This window comes from Eulemur rufifrons, chromosome 2 (assembly GCF_041146395.1).
Source record: "Eulemur rufifrons isolate Redbay chromosome 2, OSU_ERuf_1, whole genome shotgun sequence".
Classification (NCBI taxonomy): domain Eukaryota; kingdom Metazoa; phylum Chordata; class Mammalia; order Primates; family Lemuridae; genus Eulemur; species Eulemur rufifrons.
In genome coordinates this window covers 121,051,281-121,068,932 of record NC_090984.1, presented here as the reverse complement: position 1 = coordinate 121,068,932, position 17,652 = coordinate 121,051,281, and the positions used below count along the sequence as shown (strand labels likewise).

Genomic DNA, 17,652 nt, shown 5'->3' with positions numbered 1-17,652 from the left:
GCCTTTTACACAAAATGAACACAAAATAGAAATTCTAAAGCCATTGCATTAAAATTAGGACCAAGAAAGGGATGCCTGTTATCACCGCAGTTGTTTAGCACTGCTCTAGCTAATGAAATTGGAAGAGAAAATGAACTATGACAATCTATGTAAAAAAAGAGATAAAATTGTCTATATTTGCAGATGATATAATTATATATCTAGAAAATTCAAGCAATTCAATAACAACAAAAAGCTAAGGTGGCTGGATACTAGATAAATAAGCAAAAAAAAGTAGCTTTTTTATGTTAAAAATAATGAGAAATAGAAATGAAAGTCATCACATTCACAATGGGAACAAAACTAGATTTTTGAAAGACAGAATATAAAATCTGGATAAGTAGGAAGAAACACAGTGTTCTTGGATGGAAAGAAAAGTATCATTAAAAGGTCAATAATTCTGAAATTAATATATATTTTTTAATGCAATTCCAATGGGAATCCTGACAGGTTTTTTTTTTTTTTTTTTGGAGGGCAAATTAGACAAAATAATTTCAAAGTTTATATGGACAAATAAATACCAAAGATTTGGCAAGAAAAAATTTGAAGGATAGCAAACGGAGAGATGCCCCACCAGATAATAAAATTTCTTATAAATCCTTTCTAATCAAATAAATAGGGAACTGGTACCAAAATCAGTAAATATTGATCAGAGGGGAAAAAAGAATGTTCAGAAACAGATGCAAATATACTTAGGTGCTTAGTATTGATGAAAATGTTATTCCAATCAGAGGGAAAGAATAGATAATTTGATAAGTGGTTTTGATACAATTGGCAATCATCTGTAAAGAAATAGTTACATCCTTACCTCACGCCATATATGAAAATAAATTCCATATGAAGTAATAATAAATGTTAAAGCTAAAACAATTAAACATTAGAATAGAGAAGAATATTTTTAAAGTCTGGAGGGGTTGGTTTTATTAAGCCAGGCAGAAAACAGAACTCTAAAGGAGATGACTGACAGATTTGCCTCCATAAAAATGAAAAACAGCTCAATGGCAAAAGACCCCATAAATAAAGGCAAATGACAAATGACAAACTGAAAAAAAAAATTTCCAAAACATTTGCCAAGGAGTTCAGAGCCCTAAAATAGAGAAATCTCCAAAAATCGATAATCAAAAGACAAACATAGAAAAGCAGACAAAATATATGAATAGACAATTTACAGAAAAATGTATGACCATTAAATATATAAAATACTCAGCCACACTAGTGATCATGGAATTGAATATTAAATTATATGAAATACCACTTTCATTCATCAGATTATCAAATATTAAGATCAATAATATTCAGTGATGACACCATGTATAGGTAATGCACACTCTCAATACCGTGTGGTTATCAGGAATAATTTCAATTCACTTCTGGGAAAATATTGGGGTACTATCTATTAAAGTTTAAAACATAAAAACACACAAACACAGAAATTCTACTTCTGGAACTGTATCCTATGGAGACCAAAGCACCAGTATGTAAGGATACAGTGCGTGTACAAGGCTAATGTCTCTGGCACTACTGGTGCCCCACCCATGCACTCAACATTTCAGTATATGCCCATAACATCCTACTGCACCCCTATAACTTTCTTCCTGAAAGTTCTCTTAATCTAGGATCGGACAGTGCATTAGTGCCCTGGGAACAGTCTTCAGGAAATGATAGATAAGAGTTTGAGGATAAGTAACCCAGCTTCTTTGCCCCTTGAGTGGAATAATTCTGAGATATAGTCTATACTGTTTTCCAGAATTCCCCAGAGGACTGAGCCTCAGTTTCCCACAGTGTGATTTGCTTGATAATGCATTCTTAGTTGGGTTCTTTCCTTCCCTGAATTGATTCCCCATTTCCTTACTACTATTTCCTGGGATCAACTCTTTGTACAGTCAGCCCGTCATATTTGTGGGTTCCACATCCATGGATTCAGATCAAAATATTTTGATCAATATTTGAAGATCACATATATTTGAAAAAAATTGTGTCTGTACTGAACATGTATAATTTTTTTCCTTGTCGTTATTCCCTACACAATACAGTATAACAATTATTTACATTGTATTAGGTATTATAAGTAATCAAGAGATTATTTAAAGTATCCAGGAAGATGTGCATAGGTTATTCTCAAATACTATACGGTTTTATATCAGGCACTTGAACTTCCATAAATTTTGGTGTCTGCGGGAGGTCAGATACTGATCCCCCATGGATACCAAGGAATGACTGTACTCAAATGTTGTCTCAGAGTCTGCCTCTGGGGTACCCAACTTCAGCCAGTTAGCTAAGACAGCACTGTGTGTAACAGCAAGAATTAGAGACAACCTGAGTGTTCAGCAATAGGTGACTGTTGGATAAATGATGGAAAACTCATACTATGGAATAGTATGCACGTGTTAAAAAGAATGAGTTGAGAACTGAGCAGCATGGCAGCATGAGGAGCTCTGTGGACCCACTTCCCAGCGAAACTGGTGAAAATTATTTAAAAATGGCTATTTAAAGTCTCTGAATGTGGTTCTAACAGCATATAGCAAGTGAAGAAACATCTATTCAAGAAAATATACCAAATTTGGGTAAGGAGAGCCAGAGTCTGTATTATCTGAACCAAGACCACTTCCTCCTTTCCCACTCCAAGTTCATTGGGAAGGAAAGTCCACTCTGGGCTGGTGTAGTCAAGAATGCAGGACTATCTCTCCAGGAGAGGCAGGACATCAGCATTCCCACCCCACCCTGAGATACGTGTTGCTAAGATCTGGATGAGTGTGACCAAATGTTGAAGGGTTCTCTTCTTCTCCCCAGCTCTCATTTGTCAGACAGAGGCTCCACCTTGAGCATAGCACGGCTGAGAACACTGGCTCCCTGACCAGCCCCTGCCCTTGCTCCTCATAAGGCAGAGATTCCGTGCTGGAAGAGGTGAGCTGAGAATACCTGGAGCTATTGCTCCCACTTCCCAACCAGTGCTCAGCTCCTAAATAAGTGAAGATGTCATTGAGAGAGAAACTCCTAATCTCTTCCCCAAGGAACTGACTTTATTTGCAAATGGATCATGGAGAAGTTCAAGCCTAAAGGCATCCTCAAAAACAGTGGCTGTACTGGTGAAGGGCAACTGGAAGGAGATTGATTGATAGATTCATTGGCACTATAGGATAAATGGTAGACCAGCTAGTTTGCTGGAGATAACCAAGGAAAGAGACAGCTGATGGGGTCTCTACTGGGTCTGAACAAATTTCAAACACTGACCTTGGGACCTATCTCTGCAAAGGAGCCTGAATTTGATTGGATTAGCCTGTAGAGCCCCCAGAGCATTGTTGAAAACAATAGAGCATTTGGCTAGCAATTAGTGGAGCATAACAGCTGGGTATGGTCAGGGAAAGAGACAAAGAGAGCCCGATGATCACTGTCATCCCAGGGTGATCGTGGACATACCCAAGCCTGGACCCCCTGAGGAACAATATCAGAGGCTTAACACTGCAGGGAGGAAATAGACTTCAGTAAAATAATCCAGCCAGTTATTTAAAAAATAAAGAAGAAAATAACAATAAAAAGCCCCAGAGGGAGACTAGTACTAGAGTTACTACAATGTATTATCTAAAATGTCTAGTCTCCAACAAAAATTACAGAACAAAATTGTAAAGAAAGAGGAAGGTATGACTTATACACTGAAAAACGTGGGCAAAGAAAGTGCCTTTGAGAGCAAACAGATATTAGAGCTAAAAAATAAGCACTTAAATGTAGCCATAGTAAAGATGTTCAAAGAACTAAAGGAAACTATGACTAAAGAAGTAAAGGAAAATATGAAGACAATGTTGCATCAAATAGGAAATATTAATAAAGAAGCAGAAAGTATTTTTTTTAAAAAAGAATCAAAATAGAAATTCTGAAGTTGACAAGTACAATAACTAAAATCTAAAAATTTACTAGAGGGTATTAACAATAGATTTTAACTCCATGAAAAACAGTTTGCAAGCCTGAAGAAAGATAAGTTTATAGAGATTATGGAATCTGAAGAAAAAAGAAAAAAGAAAAGAAAAATGAACAGAGCCTCAGAAAGAGGTGGGACATCATTGCACCAACATAAATGTAAGGAGAGCACAGGAAGTTGAGGAGAGGGAGGAAGTAGCAGAAAAAAATAGTCAAAGAAATAATGGCAAACTCCCAAATTTATTGAAAGACATTAACCCACAAATCAAGGAACCCACACATCAATGAATACCACATAGGATAAATGCAAAGAGATCCACAAACAGAGACATCATGGTAAAAATATTGAAAGCCAAAGACAAGAAGAAGATCTTGAAAGGAGCAAGAGAAAAGTCATATGTCAATTACAAGGGAAGCTGAATAGATTTGGAACAATGTGAAAATGAAATTAAGAAAATTAACCTGCTTACGGTAGTATCAAAAAGAATAAAACACTTATGAAGAAATTTATCAAAAGCACAAAACTTACACTCTGAAAACTATAAAACATTGTTGAAAGAAATGAAAGAAGATCTAAATAACCATCCCATGTTCATGGATTGGAAGACCTTAGTATTATTAAGATGACAATACTCACCAAATTCTCTACAGATTCAGTGCACAATCCCTATCCAAATCCCAATTGACTTCTTTGTAGGAATCTCTAAAGTGTAAAATGCATATGAAATCATAAGGGATCTAGAATGGCCAAAACAATCTTGAAAAGGACAAATAAAATCGGAGGACTCACACTTTCCTGATTTCAAAACTGACTACATGCATGGCCATAACAGAGTGGGATCATAGACACTGGAGACTCCAAAAGGTGTCAGGGTGGGAGAGGAGTGAGGGTTGAAAAATTACCTCTCGGGTACAACGTACACTATTTGGGTGGTGAGTACGCTGAGAGCCCAGATCTCATCACTGCACAATATACCTATGTAACAAAACTGCCCTTGTGCCCCCACCTATAAAATGAACAAACAACAGCACCAAGAAGACAAAACTCACTACAAAGCAACAGTAAGGAAGACTGTGTGGGACTGGCAAAACGTAGGCATATAAATCAATGAAGTAGGATTGGGAGCCCAAATAAACCCCTATGTCTATGGTGAACTGATTTTCAACAAAGGTGCCAACATCATTTAATGGGGAAAGAACGGTCTTTTTTTTTTTTTTTTTTTTTTTTGAGACAGAGTCTCACTCTGTTGCCCAGGCTAGAGTGCCGTGGCGTCAGCCTAGCTCACAGCAACCTCAAACTCCTGGGCTCAAGCGATCCTACTGCCTCAGCCTCCCGAGTAGCTGGGACTACAGGCATGCGCCACCATGCCCGGCTAATTTTTTCTGTATATATTTTTAGTTGTCCATATAATTTCCTTCTATTTTTAGTAGAGACAGGGTCTCACTCTTGCTCAGGCTGGTCTCGAACTCCTGAGCTCAAACGATCCTCCCACCTCGGCCTCCCAGAGTGCTAGGATTACAGGCGGGAGCCACTGCGCCCGGCCAAGAATGGTCTTTTTAACAATTGGTGCTGGGACAGCTGGATAGTCACATACAAAAGAGTGAAGCTGTGTCCTTATCTCATACTATAGAGAAAAATAAACTCAACATGGAGATAAGAGACCTAAACTAAAACTAAAACTATAAAACTCTTAGAAGAAAACATAGGGGTGAATCTTCTTTTTGGCAGTTTTGGCAATGCATTCTTAGGTATGACACCAAAAGCATGAGCAACCAAAAAGGAATAGATAAGTTCAACTTTCTTAAAATGAAAACTTTTGTGCTTCAAAGATGCTATTAATAAAGTGAAAAGACAACCCACAGAATGGGAGAAAAGAGCTGCAAACCAGGTATCTGATAAGGGACTTGTATCTAGAATATATAAATAACTCATCTTGTCCATAAGACAAATAACTTAATTTAAATAACCTAAATTAAAATGGCTAAAGGACTTGAGTAGACATTTTTCCAAAGAAAATATACCAATGGCCAATAAGCACATGAAAAAATGTCCAACATCATTAGTCATCAAAACTACAATGAAATACCACTCCGCACCCACTAGGATGACTAGGTTAAAAAAATCAGCCCATAAGTGAAGGTGAGAACATAGAGAAACTGACACCATCATACCTTGCTGGTGGGACTGTAAACTTGTGCAGCCACCTCTAAAATCAGCCTGGTAGTTCCTCAAACGATTAAACGTAAGAGTTACCATACAACCCAGCAATTTCACTCCTAGGTATCTACCCAAGAGAAATGAAAACATTGACACAAAAACTTGTACACAGATGTTTATTGCAGCATCATTCATAACAGCCAAATGACGGGGACAACCCAAATGTCCGTCAACTGGTGACTGGACAAACCAGATGCATGTGGTGTATTCACGCGACGGGACAGTGCCAGCCCATAACAAGAAATGGAGCACTGGCACAAGCTGCAGCGTGGGTGAATCGTAAAACATCACGCTAAGTGAAAGAAGCCGGTCACAAAAGACCACATAGCGTACGGTTCCATTTATATAAAATGCCCAGAAGAGGCAAATCTATAGAGACAGGTAGTGGAATAATGGTTGCTTAGGGACGTGGAGAATGGGGAGAGGAGAGGGGTTGGTGGTAAGGGGTGAACCATAGATAAGCATTGTGGGGTTTCTTTTTGAGGTGATAAAAGTGTTCTAACATCAGTTGTGACAATGATTGTACATATTTGTGAATACACAGACAAGCCATTGATTTATATACTTTAATTGAGTCAATTGTATGGTATGTGAATTACAGTGCAATAAAGCTGGAGGTTTTTTTGTTTGTTTGGTTTTGGTTTTGTTTTTTAAAGAATGAGTTAGAACAATTGACCTGGAGGGATTTGTATGATAAATGCTTAGGTGAAAAACAGAAAGTTGCAGCATGTTGGGGTCGGATTGCATCTCGTCTTCCCCTCTTTGCCCCAGATTCATATGTTTAAGTCCCAACTCCTCAGTACCTGAGAACGTGATGTTATTTGGCAATAGGGTCAGTGTAGATGTGATTGGTTAGGGTCATACTGGAGTAGGGTGGGCCCCAATCCAATATGACGGTGCCCTTAAGAAAAGGGGACATTTGGAGACAGATACACACGGGGAGAATGCCAGGTGATTTGGGGGTTCTGCTGTCACAAGCCAAGGAACTCCCAGAAGCTCGGAGGGAGGGCTGGAACAGACCCTTCCTAGTGCCTCAAAGGGAGCAAGGACCTGTCGACACCTTGATCTTGGACTTCAGTGAGGTTATTGTGAGACAATAAATACCTGTTGTGTGAGCCACTCAGTTTATGGTACACACTTTGCCACCCTAGCAAACTCACACACACAGTAACAATGGGAATAGAAGTTAACTTATATATTTATGTGTTTATATACAGAGCAATGAGGAAAGACGCCTTTCCTATTGTTAACAATGGTTATCTCGCAGGACAGGAACAGAGTGGGAGAGGCTGTTAGGTTTATAAATATGTTTTTATTGTTTGAATTGTTATAATGAGCATGTATCTTTTTTGCATTTACAAAACAAAGGATTTTAAAAAGAGAGCTAGGATGCAAGCTTTAGGGGCTCTCTTCATTTGTTCTTTTACCTTTCACAATTGGATATTTCAGCTGCCTTCTGGAAAAGTCTTCCTTTTCAGATCCCAAATTTTTTGGCTAAATATACTCTCTGAAGTGGTCTGGAAAATCTGTAGAACACGGGGTATGATGAAAACAAGGAAGGAAAGTGGCTCTTGCTCTTCTGGCCTGGGGAGTGGAGACTGAAGGCGATGAAGATGATGATGGTGGTGGTGGTGGTGGTGGCCATGGTGGTGATGACAGAGGAGAAGGAGGATGGATGCATGTTGCAATGTCCAGTTTGCACTTTCCCCTTGCTTACCCCGCCTCATTTAACGCTCTAAGGGCAACATCTTTATTTTACACATTTGGAAACAGAGGTTCAGCAAGGTTAAGTGATCTGTGTAGGGCCCACAGCCAGTACATTGCGGGGCCAGCGCCTACACCTGGATTTTCTTTCCAACTCGCAGGGGCTTCAAACATGGCCGAAGCTGGAAGCGGCACAGGGCCCCTCCCCACCTTGTCCGGTATATCAGGCCTCCTCCCCACCTTAGCAGGGACCTTTTCTTGTTCAAAGCAGTCATGATCTGGGGGGTGGAAATTCCGGAGCCTGCCACCTTCTCTCTCTGCAGTTTCCCAGCAGCCCCAGTTGGTTTGCTGCGACTGGGGGCCTGCATTATTCAAGCCCATGGAATATTCAGGCTGCGGGCAGAGGAACTGAGCCTGTCAGGGCTGGCTGCGCTGCTTCCTCACAAAAGGCCCCTGCGGGCTGGGGAAGCTGCATGTCTCTGCGAGGCAGCCTGCGCCGCGTGCTAGGACAGATGTGTCGTCCTGGCCTGACCCAGGAGGGGGCGAGGGCTGCCTCCGCCACCTGATGGATGTCCTCATTTGGGGGGAATGCATTATTGAGCACAAGGGCTCTTTCCAACCACACTCCTGGACAAAACGGCTCAGCTGTGTCCCCACTGCTGGGAGACCCACGCCCCAAGCGAAAAAGAGCCCATTCCCAGGTGGCGTGGGCCCAGTGTTCTGTGACTGTGATAACTTTTCGGGTAGTGGATACTCTTCCCTGTGGGGAGCCAGCCTCCAGAAGAAAAACCTGGAACTTGATGGTCTCAGCACTGTTGTCAGCCCTGTGACAGCGAGCTCACCAGACCCATCAGGTTGAAAGCCCTGGTCCTCTGTGATGGCTCAGGTCCCATGAGGTCAATATGAACTGGGTCCCTAAGCAAGACGCAGAATGCTAAGCCATGATTCCAGAACTCCTCCTCCTTGAACCTTTGCCCTCTTGAATGCGTGAGCATAGTTCTACAATGCGAGAAGGCTGGGGGTACAGTTCTGGAGTCCCAGAGTCATTGGTTCCAGAATCCCAGTGGGCAGGTCTGGAACCTCAGAGTCAGTGGCTCTAGAGCCGCGGGAGCTGTTCTGGAACCCAGCATGCCCAGTCTGGAAACCTGAAGCCGTCACACTTGTGCAGAGCTCGTTTTGCCCCTTCTGGGGCAGAGCCCATCCAGGAAAACATGGTTTATGGAGCCAGCACCTGGCAGCAGTGAAGGGGCTGCCCCTGCTTTGCCCTTCAGGGTACAATTAAACAAGAGATAGTGGAAGGTTCTCCTAACTGCGACAAAGCTGTTCAGCCACCAGTTAGGGCTGCCATTGCACCTGCCTTCCTGAGCTGATTTACATGGGGGAGACCCTGCCTGCCAGACGGGCGACCTCCCCTCCCCAGGTATATTCCCTGCTCCCTCAGGAGTGCAGGCGAGCACCCCCCAGGGAGGGCACCCATTGTTCCCTCTTCTCCAGCTGCCCTCTGGGCTCTGACTGGGGTGGAAGTCTGCCCATGTGGGACCCCCCCTCCCCCCGGGTCTTCCTCCCATCTTGCAGATGGGGAATCTGAGCCTCAGAACGCCCTCCTTGGTCTGGCTGGTTTCTCAGCCTCAGTCCCATTAACATTTTGGGCTGGGTAACCTTTTGCTGTGGAGCTGTCCTGTGCACTGCAGGGCATATAGCAGCATCCTTGGCTGTACTCTCCAGATGCTGGTAGCATTCCCCCAGTGTGACAAGCAAAATGTCTCTAGACATTGGCAAAGTGCCCCTCCAGCTGCAAACGCTGGTCTATGAAATGAATTCCTGAGCCTGGGGTTGATCCCTGAGGGGTGGGGGTGGGGGTTTGTTCTCAGGCCCCTGCCCACCCAGCTAGCTGCTTGGCCAGCCCCCTTCTCAACCTGAAAATGCCCCCATTAGGATCCATGGAGAATAAGCCAGTTATCCCCGTTTTACAGAGAAGGAAACAAAGGTTCAGAGAATGTAAAAAGAGGTTTGAATTGTTCAAGGTCGCACAGCTGGCCAGTGGTGGAATTAACATTCAAACTCACATCTCTGTCAACCAGTCCCTCATTCCGCTGGGATCCGGAGCCCTCCCAGTCATTCGACAAGTATTTATTGAGCACGTGCTATGGACCAGACACCATTCTAGATGCTGAGGAAATTACAGTCAGTGAAACAGGTCTTTGCTCTCACGGAGAGGTGTGTGTGTGTGTGTGTGTGTGTGTCTGACAACAAACAAAACCCAGCTTAGAGGCAGGGTTGAGGGCAAATGAGAGGACCCCATGGCTGTTCAAATGCCCCCTCCTTAGCCGGGCTGGTGACTCAAAGCTATAAAAGCTACCACCAATAATAAAATGAGCCAGTCTCCATTCACCTTGTTGTCCCAGGTAACCTAGCCCAGGGAAGTGTTAGCTCCAGGACTCATCTCCGGCCGGCGGATGCTCAACTTCCCGAGAAGGAGGCTGAGGAGCCAGGCCAGGGCAGCAGCTCCGGGCAGGCTGCCCTTGGGGTGCCTTTCCATTCTTTCACATCCGTCCAACTTGCCGCCGGGCGCCCAGCCTGGTTGTGCAGACTCAGGCCCCCATAAATTATGCACATCACTCCCATCTCTAGATGGAGGCACAGGAGAAATTACAGCTCCCATTAACTTAGGCTGCGCAGGCAGCCCAGCTGTTTCTCCCGCTCTGGCCGCTCCCTGGCTGGAAGGGACCGGTTTGGCCGTGGGAGGGCCGTGAAACACTCCGCCGCTCTGAGCTAATGCACAGCGCCTGTAACTGCTTGGCAGAGAGACGCCTTCTGCCCACAGCAGGTATGGCGCTGGCGCCCCGCTAGCTGGTCTGACGCATGCAGAGGCCGGACGAAGGCCCAGAGGTGCTGCTGTTCACGCGCCCGCTTTGTGGGTGTGAGGCTGGGGGCTTCAGGCCACCTCCCTGGCGGTCCCCTGCCCCTCCACTCTGCTCTCCCCTCCACTTGTGTCCTCAACCCAGCATGTGGTGGCTGCGTTGCCCTTTTCTCCATGTGCCACGAACAGCCCAGGAACAAGTTTCTGAGCATCTGGTATAAGGCGACCCAAGCAGGGCCAGCCACTGTCCCATCTGCTCGCCCCATTTTGCAGATGAGAGAGGAAGTGTCTAGTCCAAGATCACCAGGAAGGTAGTGGTGGTGGCAGTCGAGGGACCGAGTTCTCTTGAGGCCGGGCTCTTGCTGGCACACCAGGCGACTCCAGGGCCTCCGAGCAAGCAGCAGCCACCTGTGCCCCTCACAGCGCAGCCTGCCTGGGGGCTGATTGGACCAGGGCCTGAGGGCGGAGCCAAAGGTCACCATAGGTGTGGTGAGCTCTGTCCAATAGGAACGTACTTTACTGGAGCCAACAACGTGAGCCAATCAGCGCACCTCATGGGGGGCTATAAAGGCTCAGGGAAGGCGCCCTCTTGCAGGACGCCTGCAGTTCGTGTGTTCCCGCCGTGCGTGCACACTGCTCCCTGCCTTCTCCAGCAGCCTCTGGTGCCTGGTCAGCACCTTGCGACTGAATTTCCAGATTGTACCAATGCCCCCAGGTAAGACAGGCCTCTGGAGGGGACTAGGGGCATCACAGTGACAGCCGGTCAGGTACAGGCGTTCAGTAACAGCACCCCTAGTGAATTCTGCATCTGCAGACAGACTGTTGAAGTTACATATTGCAAGGCCCAGCCATATTGATCAGCATCAGTGTTTATAAAAGAGGTGGCTGTTTCCATGTTGAGAGGGCCTATTTGCTGCCCCTCAGGGTAGTAAGTGTTAGGCCCAGGGAGAACCAACCCAAACTCTCCCCTGCGCAGGCTGGGATGCCAGCCCAGGCAGCAGCGGAGCCCGGCCCCCACCCAGGCTAGAGCTCACAGTTTTCTGTGCGTCAGAATGAACTCTAGGGCCCCCCTATCTAATCATGTTTCTGTCGGTTGTAATAATTACAGTGATGGCCACCCTTTTATTGGATGTGTGTGCCTGGCTTCTGTTGGGCACTTTATACAAATTATCTGTAAAGTCTGTAAAGCCCTCCATGGTAAGCTTCCTCATCTTCTTTACAAAAATAGGAAAACTGAGGCCCAGAGAGATTACACAATTTACTTAAGACCAGATCTCTAGGAAATGGCGAAAATGGAACCTGTAGCTCAGCTTCTGATTCCAAAGCCCTCGCCCCAGCTCTCGCCTGGCCTTTGGGTTGGGTCTTGAGGGGTAATGTTGGAAAATATCTGTTCACCTCATGTATGTGCTAATTCATTCATTCTTTCATTCGGCAAGCTTGTCTTACAGTTCTAACAATCTCCCTCTTAGCCTTCATAATCATCATAATTTTCTTGTTTATTCGCTTGCTCTCTTGTCGGTGACTTCTAGAACATGAGCTCCGTGAAGGCAGAGACTGTGTGTGTTTTAAATCCCCGGTGCCTAGCACAGGACTGGCCCTCAAGAAATGTTGGCTGAATGTTGAATGAATTATTGGAAATGGAGGAATCAAGATATACTTGATTGTTGAATGCACGTAGAAATGGTCAAGCCTAAGTGAATACTCGGATGGGTGAATGAACTAGCCTGAGGCCGTCTTCTCATCTGTAAAGTGACAGCTACTGTCTCTCCCTAGTGGGGCGGGTTAGATGACACATGCGTGGAAGTCATTAGGGTGGTCATGAATTTTCCAGATCCCCTTCTGAGTGCACGTTAGGATGCTGTTTCCTGCCCCTTAGAAGTTACATGAGGCCAAGCAACTTCTTTGGCTGATGAAATGTGAGTGTAAGAGATGAGTGTCCCTTCCAGGTAAAGCTTTAAGACCCAATGAAAGAGAGTCACCGTGTCCCTTCCCCCCTGTGATGACACCCAGGGAGGGTGGATCCACATGGGCCCCCTGGCTACTCTAGGTGCCTGAAGGGCCGTGATGAGCAGAGCTCCGCTGCCGAGCTGCGTGGAACGGACGGTGTGAGTGAGAATGAGTGTGGTGTTAAGAGTGTGGCAGTGTCACTGCAGCAGGACCTAGCCCATCCTGACTAATGCACCGTGTGGGCGCCATGGGGGCCTGCAGTGCAAGAGGTGTCCCACGCATGGCAGCCGGGAAGACTTTCCTGCCCTTCACGGTTCGGCAGGCCTTGTGTTTCCTGGATGCCAGGGACACTGTGTTGGGACAATGGAGACATTTTTCTCCAGCTCTTTCCCAGTTGGCTCAAAGCAAAGAAACCCAGACATGAAGTCACCACTTGTTTGCGGCGAGAGAGCAAGAAAGAAGCCACAGCAGTATTGTGTTTGCCTTATTAAGGCTCATTTTCTCATTACAATTTTCCCTCCTAATTGCTAATTTTTCCAGCTTCTCCAAGAGCCATTCTACTTCCGCCTTGTTCCTCCCCTCCACTCCAAGAGCTGGTGCTTCAAGAAAGTGCCACAGATGGGCCAAAGAGAAACACACATGCTTGTTTTTAATTTACGTGAAATCCTCTTCTCTTGCTGCTACTGGGACGGGCAGCTGCCAGGCTCTTCTGGCCATGTGGCCGGGGACTCAGCCCTGAGGACGGGCCCTGTGGAGGGAGGGGCTCCATCCGTGGCTCCCTGTCCTTCCCGAGGGCCGACTCTTTGGCAGTGGGGTGGCCCTCTCCTGGCTGGGACTTCTGAGCCTCATGAGCATCTGGGCACAGCAAGCTGGAAGAACCATGGTCCTGAGTCTTCAGATGACTGACACACTCCTGGAGCACCACTGTGCACCCAGAGCTGTGCCTGCAGCTGCTCTACTGTGCCAGCTGTGCCTCTGCTGTCCCCTCTTTGGGACAGGGCAGATGTCACCCCCATTTTCAGATGGAGAATCACAGTCAGACAATTGAGGTGCCTTGGCCCAGGCTGCTTCTCTGGGTAGCAATGGCAGAGCCGCCATTTCCCCTCTGTCTGTCTGTCTGTCTGTCTGTCTTCCCCAGACACTCCTCCCACACTGCAGGCTGCCCCACATCATCAAGGAGCTGTCACAGGGACAGAAACCTTTCCCGGTTCTTCTCAGGGCCAGGTTTCAATCAGATGTTCCCCTGCTCACTGGCCACAGGACCTAGGGCTTGGTCCCCACCATTGGGCTGCAGGATTAGGATCATGGTGTCTGTACGTCCTAGTTTGGGGATCCCAGGTGTGATACTCTCTCCCGGGTCTTCAGCGCACTCTCAGGGCCGCTCTCCCAGAGGCAGGAAGAACAAGTCCTTTCCCCGTGGTGTTACAGGTCGATCAGACCGACAGCCCCAGGCCTGGGAGTGTGGCCAGTAGAGTGTTTGGAGGTGTCACCTGGCTCCGCCCCCGGTGGGCTCAGCACTTCACCTCTCTGAGCCTTGACTTTATTATCTATAAAAGGGACGTCATAATCTTTCCTTCCGTATGGGGGATTGAAACCTTAGTGTGAAGCCACTAGCTCAGTTTCTGGCATTCCTACAATGGCAGTTGCGACTGCCATCATCACCGTCACCATAGTCGTTGTTTTTGTAGTTGTTATGTAGATTTTATTTTTTAGAATTAGAGAAAGCCACAGCTGTTATAGACCAAAAAGTTCACCTGGTCCAACTTCTGTTTTTTTTACAAATTAGGAAGCCAATTTCAAGAGGAGGGAAATGCCGTGCTCAGCCTGGGTCCCACAGAGGACTAGCAGAGCTGAGTTTAGAACCCGGGGCCTCCATTCTTCCTTGTTGCACTTCTCTTCCTCCTCTTCCCTACCTTTTTTATGGAAAAATAAAGGCACCTGCATGTGAAAACAACTACACCAACTTGTCAGATCTCCATGGGGAAAGCCCCACTGGGCTCGGCTCCTGCTGAGTCTGGGGTTGTCCCCAGACTCGGAGCGGCCCATCCTCCGACAGGGTTACCACAAGGCTGAGCAGCAGCAGAGGCCCCCAAAGGCAAGTGCCAAGTGGCTCTACCTCCGGGAGCCCTGCAGTGACATTAGCCCTGCCCAAGGCATCTTCCTGGGACCACCTGTGCTGCTTAGAGCAGCTGTTCTTCGAGGAATCCAAACCCACGTTATAGCCACTTATGTGACTGGACTGTCCTTTCTTTCGCTGGACTTGTCACAATGGTGACATTTATTGTGATGCGTGCGTCTTCAGAATCTGTTTCTCCTGCTGCACTGCGAGCTCCACGAGGACAGGAGCTCATCTTCCCTGTCCTGGACCCCAGAGTCCAGCCTGTTGTCCAGCGCTTTGTAGGGACCTGACAGGGTGAAGGCAGTGAATGGAATCCTCTGCATCTCTTTACCAGGTTTTAGTTTGTGCAGTTCCTTTATGTCCTGTTATTATGCTTGCTATTACTGTATTTCATTCTCTAAATCCCCTGAGGGGTAAGGATTCATCATCCCATTTTACAGGTTGGAAAACAGAGGCTCAGGATTCCATTTGAAGTTGTGTTGGTAGTATCGTAGCTATTAGCCACCATGTGGCTATTTAAACTAACTAAAAATATTTATTTATTTATTTATTTTGCGCAGGGGCCATAGCTAATCTTCTCTGTATCGTTCCAATTTTAGTATATGTGCTGCCGAAGTGAGCACTAAACTAACTAAAATTAAATAAAATTTTAATTTAGGTGTTTTCAGTTCCTCACTTGTATTGGCTACATTTCAGGGGCTTAACAGGCAGGTGGGGCCAGTGGCTACCGTGCTGGACAGCAAATAGTATAGAATACTTGCAGTGTTGCAGAAAGTTCTGTCCAACCAGGATGGGGTGTGATAACTGCCACAAGGTGGCTTAGTCATTAGGTGGCACAGTGGGGACCAGGAACCACGGTTTTCTGACTCGTAGTCCAGGGCACTTTTCAGGGTCCCCTGAAAATGGAGTTTGGAGTGTGGGAGTGGAGCGTGGGGGCAGCTCCCAGAAGCCCTCTAGGCCCGGGGTTCCTGCAGGTGCTTCAGATGTGGGGGCCCACCTTGCCTGTGGGCAGGGCTGGGTGTAGGAATGTCTTTCATCTTCTTCAGCATGAGCAATTTCTGTTTCCTGTTTTGTAGCAAACTAGTAAGAACTGCCCCACACGCTCTAACATTTGTGTCTCGTCATTTTCGTAATGACACAGCGGAAGCTCCGCCATCAGCAGGATGTCCAGCTCTCCCGTTGGGCCCTGATCCTCTCTGCCCAGAAGTGGCCGGGCACTGGTTGTCGCTGGCATCCTCCTCCTCTGCCCAGGTGGACAGGGGCTGTGTCTGAGCAGCCTGCCCCTCAGCGGTGTCTGAGCTACCCAGAGCCTCCCACCTGTCTGCCGGAGGATGTGGGGTTCCTGTTGCTAACCTCAGGGTGCACGGGAGCCTCCAGGAGGGAGGCCGGTGCCCCTTTTCCCCAGGCCCGGCTTGGCTCAGAGCCAACTTCGTCTGGCCCCCGGAGAGGAAGGATTCAGGTCTCAGCAGTGCAGGCCAGGGCAGCCATTGTCCAAGCGACCACGGGCCGGGTGCTCAGTCAGAATCAGAATCAGAATCAGGGGCCACTTCCCCGTGTCAAGTGGCCTTTTCTCCCTTCCTACCCTTGAAACTCAGGAGTCCAGATTTGCCCCTTTTGCCCTCCATAAGGGTCGCCTAGGCAGGAGGGATCAGACACACTTCTGCCTTCGGGACAGGGAGCTTGGATGATGCCAGGGTGGTCTTGTCACCTCTCCCTAGAGCAGAGACGAGTGTACTTCTTGGTGGGACCCTTCGTACCTGCTTAGGGGCATTGTGGGATATGACTGAGGCTTCAACTGCTTAACAAACACACACATTTGAAAGTCATGGGTCTTGTCCTTGTGCCTTGTTTTATGGATGCTGCTGTGGTCTGAATATTTGTGCACCCCTAAATTCATATGTTGGAATCCTGTCCCCCAAGGTGATGGTATTAGGAGGTGGGGCCTTTGGGAGGTGATTAGGTTATGAGGGTGGAGCCCTCATGAATGGGATTAGTGCCCTTATAAAAGGGACCCCAGAGAGCTCTCTCACCCCTCCCACCACATGAGGACACAGAGGGAAGGTGCCATTTGTGAACCAGGAAACAGACCCTCCCTAGACACCAGATCTGCCACACCTTGATCTTGGACTTCCAGTCTCCAGAACTGTGAGAAATAAATTTCTGTTGTTTATAAACCACCCAGTATAAGGTATTTTATCATAGCAGCCCGAGCTAAGACAGATGCCAGTTGGAGGCTGAGCAAAGGGCAGGGACCTGTCTAAAGTCAGGTGAGCACCCTGATCATATCTGTAGATTCTCAGACAGGTATTTCGTGGGGGCAGGTGAACTCATCTTTTTGGGAAATCCACCTTCTTTCCCAACCATAAGGGCCTCCATTCATCCACTGGGCTACCCTGGTGTCCTCTGGCTGAGAAAAGGCGGGAGAATTCCTCCCTGGGAGGCGTGGCAGTTGGCTCGGATATGCAGCACCTGGAGGGGTCACAGGTTAACTGCAAAGCTGTTACCTGCCCAAACCCAGTCCTGCCTCCAGGCGCCAGGTGTAGACTTGGACTCATCCTCAACTCCCCCTCCCCCTCCTTCACACTCAGCCAGGTGCCAAGCCCTTAAAGCTCCTGGGGTCTCTCCTCTGCCTGTGTCCCATCCCACCAGCGCTCTTTGGTTTAGTGCAATGGCCTCCTCACTGGCCTCCCCGCTCCCTCCCAGAGCCTGCAGTGCCCCTCCTGTGCCCAGACTAGACTGAGTGGCTCCCCGGGGGCAGGGAGGGGGAGTGGGGCATCTGCAGAGCTGTGAGCTTCCCCATCAGGGGCGACAGGGATGGCAAGTAGGTTGGCCCCACATGCCCACTCCAGTCAG

The 17,652-nt window shown here is 47.1% G+C and overlaps 1 pseudogene; it reads right to left on the bottom strand.

Annotated features, from left to right (window-relative positions):
- Positions 1-15,326: 15,326 nt before the first annotated feature.
- On the bottom strand, positions 15,327-15,422 carry LOC138381069 (U6 spliceosomal RNA; annotated as a pseudogene).
- Positions 15,423-17,652: the final 2,230 nt, after the last annotated feature.